The sequence below is a fragment of the Balaenoptera physalus genome, assembly GCF_965194825.1.
Source record: "Balaenoptera physalus genome assembly, chromosome: 3".
NCBI classification, from domain to species: domain Eukaryota; kingdom Metazoa; phylum Chordata; class Mammalia; order Artiodactyla; family Balaenopteridae; genus Balaenoptera; species Balaenoptera physalus.
In genome coordinates, this window is record NC_138890.1 from 80136017 (window position 1) to 80150773 (window position 14757).

Here is a 14757-nt window from a genome sequence, read left to right on the forward strand (position 1 = left end):
TGGCCCAGCAAAAATGGTATTGGGCTTCTGACCTCCAGAACTGTAAGAGAATACATGTGTGTGTTTGAAGGTACCAAGTTTGTGGTAAGTTGTTTTAGCAGGTTCTGTATGTGTGTGTGTGTGTATGTGTGTGTGTGTGTGTGTGTGTATGTGTGTGTGTGTGAGAGAGAGAGAGATAGAGAGAGAGAGAGAAAGGTGGGGCAAGGTGACATGGGACTGGCTGTGTCTATTGGAAGTTCCTGCACTGAGAATGTGAGTTGCTTAGTGCCTTTGTTCACAGCTCTGGTCCTTAGCAATTAAAGCTGTGGAAACAGGGGAAAAAACCCCATTAGATTCCATTAGGCACCCAATGCTATCCTGTAACATCTGTAATGGTACAGTCTAAAACAGTAGGTCCTGGAACCCTTTCAAAAGCAAGAACTTTCATATGTAATTAGAGGGGATTGCTTATATAAGATTTCTCCTTTTCACTGCCACCTTGGCTCAAGTAAGGGATCCATTTGACATCAGGGCAGTACCAAGATTGTGTAATCAGTTGTCAGAATGGGATTTTTTTTCTCTTATTTTGCTGAGGTCTTAAAGCCTGAGAACAAAACAATAGAACCCATATTTCAAAGTGAGTGCCAGCTCTGTACAGGACTGGCATAAGAGGTGGCCCCAAATCAGTTCTGTAACTTTACCTGGAGGGTACCTAAGAGACTGGGGCAGAAAAGGAGAGAATGCCTTAGGAAAAAGCTTGTCGGAGAGCTGCGGCTTCCTCTCCCCCCATCCTCAAGCTGAGAGAGAGGGGCTTTAGGAAGTCCATCTGCAGAATTTAAAATTCTCCTGAGGAGTTTGTAGGGGCATAAGGGACACATTTCTGATGTCTGACACATTTCTGAGGAAGTGCCTGGAACTGTGTGCCTGGCTGCAATGACATACACACAAAGCTACACTAGGAGCCATTTCTCCCTCCTTCAATAGCAGGACCAAAAAATAGCACCTGTTCTCCTGTGGAGCGTGCGGCTCTGTAATGATGGTGGTGGAGGGGAGCTGACCTGGGCTCAGCCCAAGAAGCCCACATGGATGTGACAACATGGGGGAGTCTATATGGGGCATCTGCTGGGGATCCAGGAGCTGAGAGGGTTGGAACCAACCTGCTGGAGGAGGCATCACCCACATCCAGGGAGCCTCGGCTAGAGGTCACCAGAGGGGGTCTCCATGTTACCCTCCAAGGGCCTCATGACCCAAAGAGCTGGGTCAACATTTGCCAAATGTCAGATCACGGAAGAACCAACCATGCTAAGACTGCCCTTTCCCCTGCTGCCTTCTCCCTTGGGTCCAGTCCTGGAGGATCAAACGCCTTGGCTATGGCTGAGGCAGGAGGACTGAAAGAACAAAGCTGGGAAGAAGAGAGGCAGCCCGACAGGCCTGCTTCCCTCCCTGGTTTTTAAGCCTAAAAACAGTAACATGTTGGAGAAGGAAAGGGACTCTAAATTAGATAAGAGCTCGAGGTTTTGATTTTCATGTTTGACTGAGCAGTTATTTCCAAAATGAAACTGTTTTGTGCCTAAAACAAACCTGAAAAAAAGTAAGGGATCTGCCAGAGATTTCATCCAAGAGGCAGGGAAGAATGAGTCTGCTGATGAGGTTTGAATGGGTGGTAAATGAAAGATTCAGTTGTTTTCTGCTTGTGCCCTATGGGGTGTGGCTTGTTCCATTAAACAACTACAGCTGTTCCTGTCTAATTCCTGGTATACCAATGCAGTGTAGCTGGGTTGCTTTAGATAGAGCCCTAGGTAATCTTTTAATAATATATGCTTAGCCAGTCTTAGGAAAGGTGCAACTTCCATGCACTTTAGGGGTGCTTTAGCTGCACCCCTCCCCGTGACAGTGTCACCATAGAGTGATCAGTGTGTGATGCAGGGCGGTTCTGACCGGGCTCCCTCACCCACATCTGGCCTCTTTCTTCCTAGTTTAGTGGAATGCAGGCTCAAGGTTTCGGTGTGCTTTGCCTCTGTTTCCATTAGTGTTTCCAAGGCTAACTTCTACAAACATTACTTCTGTTCTGCCTTCCACTTTAACCCCATTTTCCTCTCTTCACTCTCAAATCTCTCTTCCAGTCATTGCCCGAAGTGTTCTTCGGATACAGCAGTAAGGATTGCAGGAAGAATCGGTGGTGGGTCAGGGGTCATAGTCAAAGCCACAGCCAGGGTGGAAGATGAATTTCCCTTTCCACTGTTGTTGCAGGGGCTCTTGCTGAAATACAGAAAGGACAATACGGGGTGAAATTGAGAAGGTGGCTTATAGAAAAGGAGAATCAGTTTTTGGCTCAGATTGTGGGTGTGATCCATTAAAAGACTGACCCCCCCCCTTTTTTTAAGCTGTACTTTTTAGAGGAAGAAAGATTGATTTAGTGAGTCATGTCTGAAATCCACTGAAACACACATTTGTAGGCTCAGAACTGTGCATTGGATTGATCCCTACTTAATGCAGTTCAGCAATGCTTGTTGAAGCAATCATGGTTAAAAGGCTACACTAGCAATGTTGAAAAGCTGAGGGTTGAATGGGTTTCAACTTTCCTCAGCACCGAGCCAGAAACTCCTCATTTGTTTTCCTTTTCTGAGAATCACTTCATGCTATTCAGGCAAGGTGACAACCATGCCTGAAGAAGCTCTGTTAAGCCAATTTACCTCAGGCGTGTGGCTGCAGATTTTAGAGGAAAGCTATGAGTGATGAGAGATTGTTTTCCCAGCTCAGCAGAGCTTTCCAGTGACCAGATAACAGAGCTCTTCTCTCAAAAGAGTCACCAGTTTAGCCTAGTGACTCTAGTTTCCCTTCTACCACTCGAGCCTGTGTGACCTTGGCAAGTCATTTAACCTGACAGGCCTTTAACTGCTTCACTTATAAATGGTGGAAGGAGGCCCACGTGAACTACAATTCTGTAGTTTTCTGACGTCTGTTGATGGCCAGTCAGTGAGGATCTGTGGGTCATCTTACTATGGGTCAGGCTTTGTGATGTCACAAACAAGTCTCAATGGCTGAGGCGGTCTGACCAGCAGGGGCTGGCTGTGGCATCTGAAGATACACCAAGGTTTTAGCACATTTGCCATCCTGCCTCTCACTGCCAATAAATTGACCAGAACTTCATGCAAATTCAAAGAAAGAGAGCTAAAATACTTTCTTTTAGAGTTAAAAATAGATCCTGGCCTTCTTGTTTCTATGTATTTAATACTTCAATACAATATTATACTATTTCTATTAATTCTTAAAAAAGAATTGTATAATCAGATTCAACTCATTACTCCTAGATAAGATATCAAGGCTGTGTGTATAATTGGCTCTGTTTAATGTACCTTTTGTTGTTCTCAAATGTTATTTTGGGTGGAGGTGGATTAGGAAGACTATTTTGCCTCTTTCCCTGTGCTGGGTTTTATGGCATGTGGTGAGAGAGATAAAACCTGACTCCTGTTCTAAAAGAGAGACAAGAGTTGGAGATGAGACATATGAATGAGAAAGAGATAATACAGAAAGGAAATTCTGCCCTAATAAATATGCGGCTCCCAGGTGTGGAGGGCCCAAGTGAGGTCTGGGTGGTATGTGTGTAGGTGGAGATGTTTATAGCCTGTCTTACTATATACGGTAGAGGATTTGTCTTCAAAGCTTTGGTTTCCTCAGCCACTCTGCCCAGTGAGAGTATCTGTGGTCTGTCGGCTCAGTTCAGCCTCTGAGTCTCTGCATTTTGATTCCCCATGAACCCTCTCCAGGTGAGATGAGATACTCTTCCTATGTGCTCCTTATCACCCTGTACTTCCCAAGGGGAGTCGTTATATCCCTGATTCCTTATCCAATTCTCTCTCTTCCTAAGTTTCTATAAGCTCTATCTTGCTTACTGTTGTTTTCCCAATGACTGGCATTTATCCATTGAAGTACTTATTGATCAAAAAAAAAATCACTGATAATTAAAATAATAATCTGCTACTCTTGAAAGACTGAAGTTTCCAGGATAGGTTTAATGATGTTCTTCTACTTGGCATCTCTCTGGTTATATTCCAATCCTCACACGGTTGATTGAACATATTAGATGTTATTAATTCAACAGAGAATGACTTTGCATCGTCATGTCTATGTGTCAGGAAGGGTTCTGGGTTCAGGGTTTAAAGGGATGAACAAGATAGACAAGATCCTTGCTGTCTTGGAGAGCAAGAGGAGAAAGACAGAAACTAAATAGCAAACAGGTAAACAAGGACAGGTTAGATGGCGCTTTGTGCATGACGTTCTAGAGATTGACAGGGTGGGTGGTAAGGGAAGGCCTGAGGAGGGAATGTTTGAACCAGCCATGAAAGATGGAAGGCTCTGGGCCGTGTAAATGGTGGTGGTAGCAGGTGTGGGGGAGTTTAGGCGAAGACGAAGGTCCAGACATAGGGACCGGCTTGGAGTGTGTAAGGACCAGAGAGCAGGCCTGAGTGGCTGGTGGGGAAGTGAGTGAGGGTGAGTTTAATACCATGAAGCTGGGGTGGGAGCCAGAGGTGAGGTCATTTAGGGCATATTATAGGCCATAGGGATCAGCCTGAGTTCTGGGAGGTAACCAAAGGCATAATTCAGCTGGGTTATGTGGAGAGAGTTTTGATGTGGACCGGGCTTCGGAAAAGCAACCAGCTTAGCACAGTAACCTAGGGCCAGCGAAGGGAGGTGGGCAAAGGGAGAGGGCAGCTCCTGACTCTGGAGGGACACGGCCAGATCACAGTGACCCAGCAGGGAGGGAGCTGGGAGAAAGCCAGGCCTTCATTCCCCTCCAAGTTCCGGAGTTCCCATAGGTGCCTCCCACTGGTCAACCCAACCACGAGCAGGAGGCCAGGGGAGCCCAGTGATACAGGCCTAAGGGTGATCGTCCCAGGGCATGGAGAAGAGTCCAGCTTACCCTGATGACAAATTTGGATTTAACCTGACGCGTAATGGAAAGCCATTGGGGGATTTTGACAAGGGGAGTGAGGTGGTCTGATGTCGGGTTTGAAGACATTACCTGGGCTGCCATGTGGAGACTGGCCTGTAGCAGGCTGAGGTGGAGGCAGGCTGCCATTAGGAGACGCATGGCTGCCGCCCAGCCTCTGCCCAGCGGGATCCAGTCACCGCAGACTGGCTCCTGGCCCTCCCTGATGGGGTAAAGCTGGCTGATCGTTTGTCCGGGACCACACTTAAATGTTCCACGCCGGGTTGTTTTTTGAGGTTCCTGGTGCGGGACGGTGGTCTGGGGTGGCAGCCTGACAGCTCTGTGGGACGCTGACATGGCACTATTTCTAGTTTTCAGTTGGTTTCAGACTTGACACTGGGTGACTAGCTAAGGATGGTCCTCCTCACGTAAAACTGCCCCCTCCCCGTGCTGAGTGTGGCTCAGTGAAGGGGGGGGGGACCTGTGGGAATGCTCACAGGGGCTCTGAGGAGGCGCTCGCTCTTGTTTCTGTTTTATGGCCTCGTGATAATCCTGGTCATTCCTGGGGGCTGGTCTCTCAACTGGGCTTTAGTGAAGGAAAATTGGGTTTGAAGAGATTTTCTGAGAAAGCTTCATAATAGGTTGGTCGTCCTGGGAAGAAAGTATATACTCATGTGCGTGTTCGTGAACAGAGGGGAGGGCGAGGGAAGGAGGGAGAGTGACAGAGGAAGAAGAGAGGAAGTGAGAGGACTCAGTGACATTTTGATGAGTTCAGCTTATCTTCCAGAATGTTCTGTAGAAAATGTTCTAAGGTGTGCCCTGCCCGAGTTGAGAATAAAGGTGAAATTCCTGAAAATTAAAAAAAGCACCCACAAAATTTTCCTTCCCTTTTGCGTTTCAGGTGTTGGACTTACCAGTCTGAGACACTGAGATGCTTTATATAATTTCTGATGCTATCTGTAGTTCCGACTTTAAGTGAGGGTCACCCTAAAAATCTGTAGAAAGAGTGTTGTTGAGTCAAAAACCAACCTAACTTTTGACTTACTCCATCTTAAGTCTGGGCTGTATAGCTGATTGAACGCTTGAAGTTTGAATAGTGTATTTCTATTGTCAAATAGAATTTTGATAGCATGGTAAGGAATAGAAAAGAATGGCTTTGGTTTTCCAAAAGAGGATATTTTTAAAAACAGGTTACAGTTTTCCAGATTGAAATTGCTAATGAATAAATCAGATGCTAATGATGGATAATATTTTAATACTCTGTTAAAGGAATATTGATCTAAATTGTTCAAGAATCTGAATCATTAGTTAGTATTCCAGGGATGGCTGTCATGTAATGAGATGGCTTTTAACAAACTCATTAAAACTCATTCAATTGACAAAAAATAAATTGAATGTCGACTGTTTGTAAGGCCAGTGAGGGAAACTAAAATGCATAAGACATAGTCTCTGCACCCAAGGAGCTTGTGTATTGTAAGTATTTTGCACTTCAGTGTAATCACCTGGGGAAGCTACCGTCTGTTTTCAATGAGATCACTCCTGCTGAACTTTTAGGAACTGCTTTGGAATTGTCTTTGGAGCCATTTTTAACACATTTGCATGTGTGCACTTGCACACACCGCACATACACACACACACAGGTGCAGTCATTATCACTTTCATTTCTATAGAACAGGGGTCAGAAAAATATGGCCAGCCAGTCAAATCTAGCCTGCTGCCTTTTTGGCATGGCCCCAGAGCTAAGAATGGTTCTTACATTTTTAAATGGTTGAAAAAAATCAAAACAAGAATAATATATTGTGACACATGAAACTTGTATGAAGTTCAAATTTCGGTGTTCATAAATAATGGTTTATTGGAACACAGCAAAGTTTATTCATTTATGTACCGTCAGTGGCTACTTTCATGCTACAATGGCAGAGTTGAGTAGTTTTGACAGAGACCATATGGCCCTCAAAGCCTAAAATATTTACTATCTGGTTGTTTACAGAATCATGTCTTTAGGATATATAAATATATATAAACACACACACATACATATATATATATATATATGTACACATATATATATATATATTTTTAAGAGTCTTCAGTTAGATCTTCTACCTTCTTCCACAAATTTGATACTGAATTACTTTTTCCCAATTTTCAAAGCTCACACTTTTCCTCAGAGATAAAATATTTCACTTCACTTTATGGACATTCAAGGGAAACTTTTTCAGGCTTTGAAGTTGTCCCCAAAGAGCTCCCCGATCCTGTGAGCAGCGGTCACGTTGCTCCTGCACTGAAGGGCGAGGTCCCTGAGTTTGTTAGGATGTAAGGAGTAGGGAGAAGGAAAAGCCACCTCAGTTACCCTCCAGGAAGGCCCCAGGGAGAAATGGAGCAGTGCTCAGGTACAGCAGAAGCAGAGGAGCCCACTCTCTTTGCCCAAGCGGCTTGCCTTTGTGTTCCTCCTCTCTGCTGTGTACACTGTGACTCTCCTTCTGAGGCTGTTGACGGCCATCTCTTTCTTCTAATATTCCTGACCCTGGGGCCTCTGTTTACTGGTGGTCTCTATGGTCTCATTGCTTCTGCTGCTTCTCTGTGGGTCTTGGTTTCTCACATTCAGACATCCTAAGAAGGAGGATTTTATTGGGTCTGTCAGTCACTACCCAGAGAAGTATGCCTTTGATGTGCAGAGGGCTTGACCTAGGTTTAGATGACTGTGAGGGCAGGGAGAAAAAGCAGGCGTGTTACCCTCGTTTGGGAAGTGTTTGCTCTTGGCCATCTGTTGATCTCTTGCTCCCGAAACATGCACTGGTATATAGATGTCCAGGCATCAGGGACACTGCTCACACTGCAGGTGTCTTCCCCATGACTGAGGTGGACAGCCAAACGCTATCAACTTGCTGAATCAATATGGTGGGAAAATGCTAGCCGTGGCCACTCACTGGGGCTGAGTGTAAAATTTTCTGTGAGGAAATGAAATGCAGATGTCATCCCACATTATCCAGATAAATTGAAAGGAGGAGAGCAAATCAGGCAGAGGCAAGTTTGAAGTACTCAGTGACCTTTAAACTGGTGGCCCAGTACAGCTTAGTCCAAGCCTGTTTACATGTCTGCAATTTTATGTCTCTACAACAAAAAATGTGATTTTTTAGTAAGTTCATTGGCATAGGCAGAGGTCCTAATGTGATATAAAAAAATTTGAACCTGTGCAATGAACCATCTGCATTTCAAAGCTCCAGACCTATTTACTGTTTCCTGGACCAGCCCCTCTCTCCATCTGTTGTTGTCACTTGCACCTTTCCTCCCACCATTTTATTTAAACATTTTAAGTAGAGTGAGAGTAAACCAGAGGATAATAGAACGCTCATTCTAGAGATACTTTGTTCTGTTCTAGACAAGGATGTAGGACACACAGAAACAAAAGTGTCCTCAACCCCGGGAGACAAGCTCAATGGCGCTGCACAGGTGAGCAGCCCTCGTTACTTTCTCCTCTGTGACAGTCCCATTGTCTGCCTCTCTTGACCATCCAGGGCACTCCATTGTGGTGTAAATGGGATTCCCTCTGGAGAATTTAACTCTTTTTAATGCCAGGTTGACTTCGTCTCCTAAAACTTGGGTCTCCAGCTCTGGGAAGCAAAGGAGGTGAAGGCTGTGACTGTGAACACTTTGACCTTGGCACTGTCTCATGACAAAGTGGTTGGGACTGGGCAATCTGAACAATATTAAAGGTGGGTTTTCACCAGGATTACTTGCATATTAAGAATTAAGAATTAAAATGCTTCTTAGGATTGTAGCGGCAGATATGTGCTCTTTGGGAAGGGTGAGGCTAGAGGTTCTTTATGTATTCTTTTATGAAATATTTATCGATTACTTTTGATATATTTGTTGTCTCCCTTTTTACTGTTCTCCCTCAACCGACTTTGCTTTGGCCATCAAATATCTGCATTACCTCAAACCATATGAGTGGACTTTGAGTGGCTGTCACTTTCTACCCCACCAAGTAGTTTCTACCCAATTGTTCCTCTTCATGAGAGAATAAAAAAGAAAAACATAAAGTTATCCCCTTGGCCATACCTATTTGTGTCTGTAGGAACATGGTGGAAGGCAAATGCTGTGGCAAAGCTGGATACCTGGCTTGTAGCACAGCTTAACAGCAAGATGGGGGAAGTTAATTAACCATCCAGATCAGAGACAGAAGCAAGAAGCACATTTCAGAGCTCCAGACACTTTTGAGCATCAGGATAATTTTAGAAAGAATAAGACATTTTGAAATTATGGAGCGGTCTCTATCAAAGTGATAACAGCTGGTACCAACTTGACAAATCAAGGCATTTTATAAGAAAGATAAACTGCATACTTTCTGTGAAACCCAGCCAGACGAATATCATCAGGGATTATAGCAAAAGCACTTCCTACTGTCGAGTCAACACACAACCTAGCTGACCTTTTATAAATGGATGAAAATAAGTTTAGCAAAACTCAGTAAGATATACTGAAAGATAGGCTTGAGGTGAATGGTAGGAGGGCTGAACAATTTCACTAACCCAACCAGTTGGCAGTAATTGGTAAAGCGCCTTCTCCCCTGAGAGCTGGCGACAAATGTGGCCGCCCATTGGTAAGCCTGCTCATTGCTTGGAGGGCACTTTATTGACTATATTTGCCGCGTTTGGAGTGTATTTCTCCCATTAGCTTTAACAGTCATAGCCATGAATCTGAACCTCGTGACTGGTAAATGTTTTCCGGCCTAGACAATAAGTGCCCCAGCTTCGCTTCATTATTTGTTTTCTGCCAAAGCTGTGGCCTTGAGGCCTTGCAGTATCTGTCTTGCAGCCCAAGGCCGTTATCTGGGCAGAACATTTCCATTTCCTTGGACATTATCTCTTTTGAATACCCCTCACTGAAAATGAGCCATTTTGAGGAGATTACACCACAGTCAGCAGCTTTCTGTGGGAGCCATAAGCGGTTTTGTCGGTGTATGTCTACTTTCAGCCCCTTGTTATTTTCCTTTCCTGCGTCAGGGACACACACCAGGATGGTCTTTCACCAGAGCTTGAATACGATTCTTTAATCAGTGATCACTTTACTTTTCCTCTCCCCACTCCCAGCTCCAAAGAATCATTTAATTAGGTCCAGTCGTATGAAATCCATTTCTCAAACGTAAGCCAAAGCCTGCAACTTCAGCTGAACCCAGAGCTCACAGAATTCCCTGCGCGACCCCGCAGGAGACTGAACTCCAAGGGCAATGGGGCCAAGCGCTCCAGATGAAATGGGGCGCAGATGGCCCCTCTTTCTCTGTGGCTCAGTAACGAGGCCCAGTATTTACAGTGCCCTCATTGCTCGCCGACTCTGTCAGCGTTTTTCTCTTCAATTTGGATCTTGGCCTTCGCTGTGCCCCTCTCATGAAGCACGTGCCATTATGATTTTAAAATAATGGGTAGAGCGCTGTGGCACTGCTCGTTGGTGATACGACTCTCAAAATGTCTGCAGATTGTGGAGTAAGTGAAATGTTTTGACAGAGAGAAATATGTGTTGTCAACATTACTTTACCCATGGTTGAGAGGGGAAATTGAAGCTGTACTTCAGCAGGGTTCAGATGCTCATGACTGACATGATTTCCTTAATACAAATGACTACAGCTCATTTTGTTTTCCTTTATGCCTCATTCTTCTCTAATGAAATGCCCAATTAAAAGCATAGCTCATGTGCTTAAAAACAAAAAGGCTTAGGAAGGCTTCTGGGGAGGAGCAGTGACAGGAGTAATCCCTCATCACGGAGGAAATTGTCGTGCCCTTGTGAAGAAACGGTCTGTGTGGTGACCTCCCGTGCCCTGCGTGGAGAGTTTAAAGAAGACTCAAAAGTAACCTTTTAAAGATAGAAGGTTGCATATATATTTGTGTGTGTGTGTGTGTGTGTGAGAGAGAGAGAGGGAAGGAAGGAGGGAGGGAGAGAGGGAGAAAGGAAAGATATGAATTATTATCATTATTATTATTTTAAAAATTAATTAATTTATTTTTGGCTGTTTTGGGTCTTCGTTGCTGCGCACGTGCTTTCTCTAGTTGCGGCGAGCAGGGGCTACTCTTCCTTGCGGTGCGCGGGCTTCTCATTGCGGTGGCTTCTCTTGTTGCGGAGCACGGGCTCTAGGTGTGTGGGCTTCAGTAGTTGTGGCTCGTGGGCTCAGTAGTTGTGGCTCGTGGGCTCTAGAGTGCAGGCTCAGTAGTTGTGGCTGGCGGGCTTAGTTGCTCCATGGCATGTGGGATCTTCCCGGACCAGGGCTCCGAACCCGTGTCCCCTCCATTGGCAGGCGGATTCTTAACCACTGAGCCACCAGGGAAGCCCAAGATATGAATTATTTGTGATACATCAAACAACAGACACAGTAGAGTCTGTATCCCCAGAAGAGTGATACGTTTAGGACAACTTGTGAATTTATCTCTGGGATTAAGTGAAGTATGGAACGCTGTAGCTGTGTATTGTCTCCTAGCAAAATGAGGTTCACTCTCTTTCCCTGGCAGGTGTGTTCCTGCCAAGAGCTTGTTCAGAGTGGGAACACGGGTGGCTCCCAGAGACCTGCTGACCATTATCTTCACATTTAGTTCTACGTTGTGGAAGCTGCTCTCTCTACTTTTTTTTTTGGCTTAGAGAATATCCTTGATAAGAGAAAATGTTGACAACTTTGCCTTTCTTGAGAATCACTAAGGAAACATTTCTTCTTGTCAGTCTCCTTTCATGTGCTGTGCAGGAGAAAGGAAAGGGGATATTACTTTGGGGAATAACCTTGACTTTCAACATGCATTTAACAACCAATATTTTCTTGAGCAACTACCATGTGCAGGAATATTTCGTTTGCTAGTCATTACAGGTCATATAAAAATGAATGAAGCTAAGTTCATGTCTTTCAGTAGCTTGGCACATTCTCATTTAAAAAATTAATTACCTAATTGGGGAGGCTATAAAAGAATTACTAGATAATAAGGAAACGTGTATGGGCACACAAAGACTGAGGTGAGAGTGGGGGGTATGGAGGAAGTTCACCCAGGGTGCAGGCAATAAGAAGGTGTACTGTTTATAGAAAATTTAAAAATAATAGAACTGTCGAAGATAGTCTGTTTTTTGTTAACGCTGCAAATGAGCAATTCTGAACAAAGTTAGGAACAAAATACTCCTCCCTTTCCCACTCCCACTTTCCCCCTTTGTTATGCAACTGCTCAGAAAGCAATTACCAAGAGGACTTTTGAACAATAGACATGTGATTGGAATGTGTTACTCCCATTACGGTGGGTGAGTGTTTTGAAAGAGATAGAGATAACATACATTTAGAATACTTATTTAAAAGGAAAAAGAGAAGTCATTCCACTTTACACATCTCCTTTGTATGTTAATTTGGATCTTGGCTTATGAATTTATATCTAGTCATATGTGAGTTTGTCTAAATCCTCTCTAGATTAAGATCCACAAGGGCAGGGCTGTCCCTTGTTCATTAAGTGTCCATAGGTTCTGACCAGTACCATATACATAATTGGGTCCCAATATATGATGGATGACTCAAACGAGGTTAGCAGCAAAACAGTATTTTACTTGTGTTTTTTATCAGTCGTGTGTAGGAGAATCAGTGTATGAGGGGAAGGCTCTGGCCCTGCTTTAGAGGGTCTTCCTGTTGTCGGTGCTGTTTGATGAGAGAGATATTCTCCAGCTGCTGGTGCTTACAAAGGTCTGAGGTTTATACACACATGACATGGTGCCCACTACCATCAGCGTTAAGGAAAATGGGGAAGGGGATGCCTCCCTCTGTGTCCATAAAAATACACCCTGGATTGCTTGGCAATGGGCACCAATTGATGTTCTTTCCACATCATGTTATTTGCATGCAATGAACATCAAGAAGGATGGTGGGGGAAGAAGAATAAATATGGTTTGTCTCAGGAACCACACTCCTAAGTGTGAGTCCTCATGGCAGTTCAGATTCTGTAGGAGATAAGGGAAATGGGGGCTGCAGAACAGTTTGACCATTGACTAACTCTTCAGTATTGGAAAATACTGAATGAATATAACACTTGTAAAGATAGTCATTGGGTCAATAATCATGGGCAGTTCCTGGATACCAGGTCAAAATGAGCTTGGCCTTGGGGAAAAAATTACCCTCCTGAACTTTAATGTTTTATGGAAAAGTTATGATGATAGGAGGTTAGGGGAAGCTTGGGTGTCAGGAGTCTTTTTACCATTTTGAATGCTACCATAATGTTTCCTGGGTAAGGGTCTAAGATTGAAGGGAGCATGTATGGCCTCTGGCATGTTTAAAATCTATCCCACCTTCCAAGGAACATTCCAGATGGAGAGTGGCCTTGGGTGGACCATCTTGTGAACTGAAAAGCAGGTCTCCAGGGCTGGATGAATGTCATCTGGAACTTGAAGATGTGGCCTAGGTTCTGGGATAGTGAGGTAGGGAGAGGGCAAACAACCCAGGGATTTTCATTCCTGTTTAATCTAGAAACATGTAGGGTCATTTTTTAGCTCCTGGGTTGAGGTGGTAGAATGCAGAGAAGCTGGAAAATAACCACATTTCTCTACTACAAGCTCTATCTATTGGGGTTTGCCAGTAAGAATTTTGTTGACTGATGTATAAGTGCTTTTGCACTTGTAGACTTGACATGAGATCCAAATGAAAGAGGTGCCCAAATGTCTAGCTTTGTTTTTGCTCCCTGAGAAGAACTCCTGGGCTTTTTCACTATCCTTTCTGGAAAAAACAACTGACTGGGCAACCCTAAACTGGTACTGATAAAGAAAATATACCTGGCAGAATATATGAATTTTAGAAAATGATTCTTGCCTTAGGAAACATTGTATATAGAATAGATATGTTTCTTGGTTTTCTGGTAATATGCTTTGCTAGATAAGTGAATTTAGGAACCATAATTATCACCATTTTTCTTATAGGAAGTCTTTGGGTAAATTGCAACATGATCTCTTTTGCTCTTCTCCATCTGCCATTTGCTATTCAGAGAATAAAAACAATACCGTTCCAAGCATGACCTTGGGCAAGTCTCTTAACAGTTTTAAGCCTGTCATCTATGAAATGTCAGGGTTGGACTCAGTGACTTCTGAGGTCCCTGATCTGGATGCAGGAAGAGGAAGGTGAAGCTATATGTATACCCCCATCATAGTTTACATTTCCTTAGTGTTGAAGAAATACTTTTTCATAGATGCAGGCCTTCGAATAGTGTTTTCTCTTTTTACTCTAAAGCAAGATTTTCGACTTTGCAAAAACCATTCTGGTTAAAATGGAACAATTAAAACTGCTATTGAAACATTATTTTTAGGTCTGCACATTATTTCACAAACCCATTCTTTTTGTCTCTTCTTTGTCAAAGGACTTAGGCAGCTTGTTTCTCTGGCTTTCATCAAATATCTTTTTTCTTTCCTGTTCAAAATAAGCTGTTTCCTTTTTCCTGGCTAGATGAAAGCCTGTGTATTCTGCTTTTCCTGATATCAACCCAGTGATGGCAGTACCGGGGTTCACGTCACTCCAGACAGTCAATTTCAAAGGCTAGTTTGGAGACAGAGGGATGAAAAACAAGCTGCAGTTTTCCTCTTCAGATCTCTCCAGGACATACTGTCTGTGTATTATTTCAGAAAACCCACTCAGAAGTAGACTGTTTCCTTCCCTGACTCGGCACCAAATCAAGAAGTGGCACATAATGTATTGTATTTATTATGCATCATTTGGCTGCTGACACTGGGGCCATCAAATATTGGTAAATTTACAGCCAGGGAGGTCCAGCCATCATGCCTGAAGTGAAGGACAAAGTATTACGTTATTCGTCTCCAGCCCTGGCCCTTTATGATCAAACAGTGAGCAATATACT